The sequence below is a fragment of the Sapajus apella genome, unplaced genomic scaffold, assembly GCF_009761245.1.
Source record: "Sapajus apella isolate SASKATOON/1434 unplaced genomic scaffold, GSC_monkey_1.0 scaffold13, whole genome shotgun sequence".
Classification (NCBI taxonomy): Eukaryota; Metazoa; Chordata; class Mammalia; order Primates; family Cebidae; genus Sapajus; species Sapajus apella.
In genome coordinates, this window is record NW_022436953.1 from 15,647,825 (window position 1) to 15,656,499 (window position 8,675).

The 8,675-nt window shown below is 45.7% G+C and overlaps 1 pseudogene; it reads right to left on the reverse strand.

Moving 5' to 3' along the window:
- Positions 1–1,952: 1,952 nt before the first annotated feature.
- The window catches only part of LOC116554212, a 55,569-nt pseudogene continuing 48,846 nt past the window's right edge, over positions 1,953–8,675 (reverse strand).

Consider the following 8,675-nt stretch of genomic DNA (forward strand, 5'->3'; position numbering starts at 1 on the left):
ATCTGCCCCCATTCCTTCATCTGTGTATTATTTTCTAATGTTCTTTTAATGTCACAGTAATGGATTGCTTAGTTACTGCTACTCTTTTGTATATAGCTCTATTAGTCCTTAAAACTGCTTTGCTAATATTTATGCTTTCTTCTCCCTGACTAGACTGCAAGCTAAAGATCACGGGAAAGTTCATATTCTCTTGTGTACCCCAGAGTGGCACCGAGGAAGCGCTAAATAAATGCACTCCTTGGATTAAAGAAATGTTCATATGAATAGATGAATGGGTGGATGGAAGGATGGATGGATGGATGGATGGATGGATGGATGGACGGATGGTTGGATGGATGGATGGGGACTATCCCAGCTCTCTAGGAGGCCTCATAGTAGAGGTGGCCTTGTTTCCCTTCATGGTTGAACAAGGTGTTTGGGATCCAGAGCCATTATCTCAAACAAGAAAAGAAGTTATGGGGAATGAGAAGATAAATTTGACCTACTATCTCCATGCAAAAGTAGCAGGAGAAAGCTTTCCTCTCCTCTTCACAAATTCCTTCTACCTCCTCTCCTTCTACGCATCAGTCTAAAAGCCTTTGGTCCTCAGTGCTGAAGGCCTCTGGGGAGGAGCAAAGCCTACCACAATGAAAACAGAATTTTCATATAGAAAACAGGTCCTGTGGCAGATGTAGAATTCAGTCATCCCCCTCTGGGCAGAAGAAAATACTGCTACTGGAAATGCTTGGGAGCTCAACGAAGACTGGTTTATTTGGGAGCAGAAGTGATTTTGTGTCCCTCTTCCTAAAGAAAGGCAAGAACTCCACCAAACCTTTTATATAATTTGTGTCAAAAGCCTTCAATAAACCAAAAAGTAGTTTATTTCCCATACAGGTCTCAAAATTATCTCCATAAAGGCAGCTCAGAGGCTTAGCAAGAAAGAAGCGATTCCTGGTCTCATTTGTTTTCGCTCCTTCGACCATGGGAAGTTCAACAGGAAAAGGTCTCAAACACATTATTTCATTCAAATGGCTCTGCCAGATTCAGTAGCAACCACACGAAAGATATCTGGATGTGAGGTGTTACAAGAGATGAAGAAAGAAGTACTATAAATGAATTAGTGGTTCAGTAAATCTATTAAAAGATTCGCTCAATAAAACAACATGGAATCCTATTCATTATGTAGAAGGGAAAACCATCATAGCCAGAATGGATGGGTTCATCTTTGTCTACTGGAACTTTTTAAAAATTAAACTTTTCACAAATGACTGAGAAATTCTACTTAAAATTCAGGCCTTGACTGCAGGAGTTTTTGCTCAGTGAGTAGGAAAGAAATTAGGCCATACATTGGGAAGAAGACGTTATGCATTTAGGAGCTGCCTGGCTCACACTAACTCAGGGCTCAGAACCAGGCTTTCCCATAACTGCAGAGGGCCTAGCTGCTTGAAAGAGCAATAGCCTCCGCCCTGTTGGATTTCAGGGGCTGTTGATGCCTTAGAGCATTTTCTCCCAGAACACATTCTCAGATAGGGGCTCCTATCTCCTTGCAAGCTGATTAGCTGATAAGGAAAATAAGCACCAAAGGTTAGAGAGAAGGAACCTTGCACAGGAAAGAAGGCTCATCCTCTCCACTTTTCCCTCCTGCAGAATGAAACTGGGGTCACTACAAATTTATGAGTTAATGGGCTGTAAATACCTGGCAGCTAGGGCAGTCGCACACGGCTGGGAGCCACAGGCTACAGGAAATGAGTTCACCGTCTTCAGCTCCTCCAAGTCTACATTTGCTGGGGGCACAGGCTGGGAGCAAACACAGGGGTTGGAAGAGGAGGCTGGCTAGATGGCTCCCCCTAGTGGGAGACTCTTTCAATGCCCTGGAAACACCCCTCTTAAATGGGATACTGACTGCGTCCCAAAGAAGGGTCAGCAAAGACTTTCACGTGACTCCACAAACATCTTGAAAGAAAATAGTCACCTCACAATATCTCTGGGACTTTGGCTTCTTCCTCAGCATATTCGGAGAGTGGGAGAGTGAAACCTTCTTTACCTTTTAACCAGAAAGTTGTTTTCTCTCCTTTGCCCTGTGGGAGGCAGAAGGCGGCCCTGGGGCATCACTGGCAAGGTTGGGTGGGGCTGGTGGTTTGCCTGCAATGCAGGACCTCTGGGCAGACGTCTGAGGTCTGGCTGGCTGGCTGGGACTTTGGGCTTTGCTGATAAGCCTGTATGGACAGGCAGCAATATCCTAGGAGGTGACGGTCCATGGAGACTAAAGCTTGTTGCAAAGAAAATCTTTTAAAAATAATAATAAGGCCAGGCACTGTATCTCATGTCTGTAATCCCAGTACTTTGGGAGGCCAAGGCAGGCGGATCACCTGAGGTCAGGAGTTCAAGAACGAGCCTGGCCAACATGGTGAAACCCCGTCTCTACTAAAAATACAAAAAATTAGCTGGGCGTGGTGGTGGGCGCCTGTAATCCCAGCTACTCGGGAGGCTGAGGCAGGAGAATTGCTTGAACCCAGGAGGTGGAGGTTGCAGTGAGTCAAAATGGCACCACTGCGCTCCAGCCTGGGCAACAATAGCAAAACTCTGTCTCAATAATAATAATAATAAAAGCTATTGCACCCAGTATGAGTGGGGCACCCAGTATGAGTGGGGCACCCAGCGAAGCACCTCACATACCTGTCCACATTTACTCCTCACATCCACCCTTCAAGGATGGTATTATCACCACCACCATTTTGCAGATGACAAAAACAAGTCCTCAAACTCAGACAGCGGGTCAGTAGCAGGAATGGGTTCCAAGCTATGTCTAAATGCTGCCTTCTAGAAAAGTCTTCCTCTTACTGAAGTCAGTTGATTGAATACAGAATGCCAAGGCCAGGCTAAGCAAAACCAGGGAGTTGATGCCACTGCCTTCCCTTGTAGTTCTTTATCTGGACTGGGGCGTTCAAGAGGACGCTAGGGGACCATTTGTTACAAAAAAAAAAAAAAAAAAAGAAAAGAAAAAGAAAAGCATCGCTTAAGGGGTTGGTTTAGGTAGGAGTTCAGGTGTTCTCTGTTGAAGATTCCACATTTGCTCATTCGAGGGAACTTCTTCCTCTCTGAAGGAAGAAGACCTGGCAGTCATGAGCGCCTGCAGAGAAACTTTAGGGGCCTCTGTGGATCACCCCATGGAGATGTATCCATCCCGCTAAGTTCCTCGTCATCTCTATCAGAGACCCAAACAGGGCAGGCGGGGCACAGTTGACCTGGTCTTACCTTGACCAGAATGGTGCCTCTCTTTTGCAAATTGTGCCCTCCCAATGCCACCAGGGCGCTTGCAGTGCTCTGAGAGACGTGAATCCAGAGAGCTGCCATAAACCAGTCACTGCTTAGTTATCAGCTTGTCAGTAGCGTGTTAGTGGGGTAGGGGCTGCTTTGGAGAGGGAACCCACATGGCTCGAATTCTCTGATCACCAGCACTTTTCATTAAGCAAATCACAGACAACTTCTCTGAAGTCTGAGACTCCGAAGCTGGAATTCTCAACCATTCTGGCATTGCTCAGACACTACTGAGTCCTGCTCAAAACTGTAGTATGTTCAGAAGGGAACAGAAGGCAGAACTGATTTAGCATACAAGGTAATCACCGTGGAGGGTGGTTTACTGGCTCCTCAGCTAGGACATTTTACTGAAAACGTTGTTTGTAACCAGAAGTTCAATTAGAATCAGGGCTAGATCCTTTATAAGCAGCTCTACCTTCAAAGTTTATCTTAAAAACCTTTACTTACAAGCTAAGAGAGAGGTTTAAAATTCTTGTTTGAAGGCCAGATGTGATGGCTCATGCCTGTAATCCCAGCACTTTGGGAGGCTAAGGCAGGCAGATCACCTGAGGTCAGGAGTTCAGGACTAGCCTGGCCAACATGGTGAAACCCTGTCTCTACTACAAATACAAAAGTCAGCTGAGCATGGTGGTGGGTGCCTGTAATCCCAGCTACTGGGGAGGGTGAGGCAAGAGAATCACTTGAACTTGGGAGGCAGAGATTGCTGTGAGCCAAGATGATGCCATTGCACTCCAGCCTGGGCAATGAGAGCAAAACTCCATCTCAAAAAAAAAAAAAAGTTCTTATTTGAGACTCTGTTAACTTAGACAACAAATGTGTTTTCATATATTACAGGAAATTTACAAATTTAAAACAATGTTAATCTAACTTTTTTGAGACTAACATCGCTGAGTAATTCTTTTTTAACATGTCTCAAACTGATAAACAGCATACAAGAGTCTGTCAATGGTCAATGCAAAAAAATTACTACAAAGCAGAAGAATGTGAAATTCCCTGGAGGTCCTGGCTAGAGATTTCTTCCGTACCACCAAGAATACACTCTACCTCAGAGAAGGGCAGATTACCATCTATGGGCCAAATACAGCCTACTACTTGTTTTTGCAAATAAAGTTCTATCGGAAGACGGCCATGCCCATTGATTGACATATTGTCTATTGCTGCTTTTGAGCTGTGAGAGCAGTTAAGTTGCAACAAAGACCCTATGGCCCCTGAAGTCTGAAATATTTACTGTGTGGCCCTATATAGAAAAGGTTTTCCAGGCCAGGCGCAGTGGCTCACGGCTGTAATCCCAGCACTTTAAGGAGGTCAGAGCAGGTAGATTGCTTGAGGTCAGGAGTTCAAGACCAGCCTGACCAACATGGTGAAACCCAGTCTCTATTAAAAATACACACACACACAAAAGTTAGCCAGGTATGGTGGCGCACACCTATAATCCCAACTACTCTGGAGACTGAGGCAGGAGAATCGCTTGAACCCAGGAGGCAGAGGTTGCAGTGAACTGAAATCACACCACTGCACTCCAGCCTGGATGACACTGTGAGACTTCACCTCAAAAAAAAAAAAAAGTTTTCCAACTGCTGCTCTTCATTTAAGTGATTTTATCATATGTGCATGTGATTGTTTAGAATGGAAAGTCATAGAAGCAAGGAGGCCACGTGTGTTTGCACGGTTCTAACGAGAGCACAGTGCAAAACCCTGTCTATAAAGTGTGTGACCAGTGTTGCCTGAAGTGGATCATGATCTTATTCTCCAGATGGAAAACAGTAGGCAAAATCCAAATGCATCTTCTAAAAGTATTTCCTGGTCAAAGATAGGGGCCTGGAGGGATAACGATATTGTATTTACAAAGTGTCGTCAGTGATATCCACGCAAACTGCTGCTCTCCATTCTGGGTGCCATGCTCACAGTGTCTCTAAACAGACAGTGTCTGGGCATGGTAATTCCCACCACACCAGCCACCACAGGACCTAAAGAATGGAGAACCAAAGACCATAACCACTCTGCATTGCCCATGGCTGGACTCCACAATGCGTGTCAAATCAACAAATGCAGTGATCCACCCTCCTGGGGCAAAGTTTGGCAGTAGGTCTTGGGGTTTACAAAAAGGAAACTGACAGAACCCCCAGACTTCTGCTGGAAAGCGACATCATCTTTAAAAGACCATATCACTCATGAACTAGAGCTGTAAACAAAGCCAACAGTACCACGAAAGTGGGAGCAATTCATTCTGACTGAGGATCAGGTTTTATTTTTGTTAAGCCTGGGAAGATAGGTAGCATAAGTGACTACAAAATTTCCTGGAACAGGTGCAGAGTGAAAATACGGGACCCTTTGTTCAAAGATTATTAAGAATTTCCAGACAATGACAAAAGGGAGTGAAACCAAGCATGAACCACTTCTGCATACATCACATGCCCGTGAGTTGACAGACACAGAGCACATCAAAGGGCATTTGCTGTTGAGGCATGGAGGAAAAATATTCCTGGATTTGGGGGCTTTGGTCTCTCTCTTTTTTTTTTGGACAGGGTTTTGCTTTGTTGCCCAGCCTGGAGTGCAGTGGCACGATGTCGGCTCACTGCAACCTCTACCTCCCAGGTTCAAGCAATGTCTCATGCGTCAGCCTCCTATGTAGCTGGGATTACAGGTGCCCACCACCACACCTGGCTGGTTTTTTGTATTTTACTAGAGATGGGGTTTCACCATGTTGCCCAGGTTGGTCTCAAATTCCTGAGCTCATATAATCCACGCATCTCAGCCTCCCAAAATGCTAGGATTTCAGGCGTGAGCCATGGCACCCAGTCCTTATTTTTGGTTCAACAGCTTGAAGCCATTGTGTGTCTTTATTGTTACCAAGCAATCTAGCTAAATAGAAACACACATGCAGAGACAGTTTAATATCTTGTTTCCCCTAAAGATGTTACCGTTCAATGTCCAGGTTCCCAAAAGCCTTGGATCTAGGCATGGAACCCAGACCTCCCTGCCACCATCCCTGGCCCATGAGGCCATCAGTTTTTCTACCTGTGTGGAGGCCAATCCGAAGCTTGAGCTTCTCCTTGGGCATGTGGCCAATCTGGAAGCAGATGATGGCACTGAGGAAGTGCAGGGACGTGGTAGCAATCTCAGCCTCATGCTGGCTTCCATTGCAGATAGGGAGTCCACTAGCCACCATCTATGCATCTCCAATGGTCTCAACCTGAAAACAAAGCAACGGAGTGGCCATGAAGGAGGCCAAGGTGGGGATGGGGTCAGAGATTAAGGCCCCTCATCTGTCCCCAGCCTTGAGGCCTGGTGTTTGGATGTGTCCCACTCCCTGACCTCCACCCCATGCAAATTCCAGCATTTCTTCAGTTCCTGTCCTCGTCAAGGCTCTTCCACAAAGGCCCCCTCATCTTCCTTCCCCGAGCCTCTTTCCCCACAGTCACTGCTTCCTCCTCTGAAATGCAGTAGTAATGGTGGCTATTTCCCCAGCCCAAATTCAGAACCAGCGAGACAGGGAGCAGTGTCCTCATGGAGTCAGCCTTGAAGGATGAGGTGGATTCGTCAAGCGAAGACCATCTCACCCAACCTGAAATGCTCTTGTCCCACACAAGGGCTCTTACACATTTGTACATGAGGATGCATTACACATTATACAAAATGTATTCATTCATACATATATATATAATGTATGTATCTGCCTGTCTATTCTCTTCCCCCTCCATCCGCCTAATAAAATCAGCTTTCAGTTCTGTAATTCACAATAGAGAAATAAAGGATAAGTAGAAGTTTAAGTTACAGCCCTTTCCAGATACATTTGCATTTTAGCAGAATCCGAAGATGATGTGGTAAAGATAGAATGTCAGGCATTAGCCAGACAGTAAGAGCACCTCTGTCCTGGCAACCCTGAAATTACTCAAAGTCAACTAGTCAACAAGCCTCACCTGCTTCAGGGTTACCTCTTCCCACCATGATAATGTACTTTAGAAATACAAACTAAGTTTTAATATGAGCTCAAGCAAAACACAACTGAGAAAGTAATAAGAGGAAAATCCCAGAAGACATCCTCCTACGCAGGACAGGTTCTGGTTTTGTTGGGTGTGTGTGATCTGTTCTTAAAGGTTATCTATACCAGCTGGGTGTGGTGGCTCACGCCTGTAATCCCAGCACTTTGGGAGGCAGAGGTGAGCGAATTACGAGGTCAGGAGTTCGAGACCAGCCTGGCCAACATGGTGAGAACTTGTCTCCACTGAAAATCCAAAAAAAAAAAAATTAGCCAGGTGTGGTGGTGGGCACCTGTAATCCCAGCTACTAGGGAGGGTAAGGCAGCAGAATTGCTTGAACTCAGGAGGTAGAGGTTGCAGTGAGCCAAGATTGTGCCATTGCAACCCAGCCTGGGAAACAAAAACAAGATTCCATCTCAAAAAAATAAGGAAAAAAAGGTTATCTATACCATCCTTTCTTTCATCCTTGAACAGAGCCATCATTTGTGGGGAATACTGGGAGATAAATGTTGAAGATGAGTCACTGAGATATGTGACCATCTGACCACACTGTCCCCCAACCTCGCTGTCCCAGGTCCAAGACAGAGGCAGGGCTCTGGGATTGTGGTCAGACTGCTACACTTGTGGCTGCTCACAGGTATGTATGAGCACAGGCACACAGTGCTGTCCCTGGAGTTATGATCTGATCCCATCTAAAGAGTCAGAACACACAGAAAGAGGTCGTCATCGCCACCACCACCCAGTAGTCCTGAACAGCCAGATTACTACTGTTTTTTTCTGTTTTCCCTATCAAAAATGGTTTTCATTCTAGGTGACCGTGTCCTTCCAGCTCCCAAAGTATCATTAGATAGGTAATTGTTGGTATCTCCCTTTTAGCCACGAGTCTGATCGTCTAAAATTGGGAGTCTTTCTTCACTCTGAATTGCTAAGGATCAGGACAATGAAGTGAGACCCACACAAGATCCAAGGACAACCTTTGGGGGAGAGTAAACAAGAGCATCTGAAGGATATAAATATATTCAGGAAAGACAGGAAGGAATTAGCCAGTGGAAGGTCAGTGACTCTTTTTAAAAAGTGTTTAGTCTGGGCACAGTGGCTCACGCCTGTAATCCCAGCACTTCAGGAGGCCAAGGCAGGTGGATTACAAGGTTGGGAGATCAAGACCATCCTGGCCAACATGGTGAAACCCCGTCTCTACTAAAAATACAAAATGGAGAACCAAAAATGGAGCCACAATTAGCTGGGTGTGGTGGCCCACCCCTGTAGTCCCAGCTACTTGGGAGGCTAAGGCAAGAGAATCGCTTGAACCTGGGAGGCAGAGGTTGCAGTGAGCTGAGCTCACACCAATGCACTCCAGCCTGGCAACAGAGTGAGACTCCATCTCAAAAAAAAAAAAAA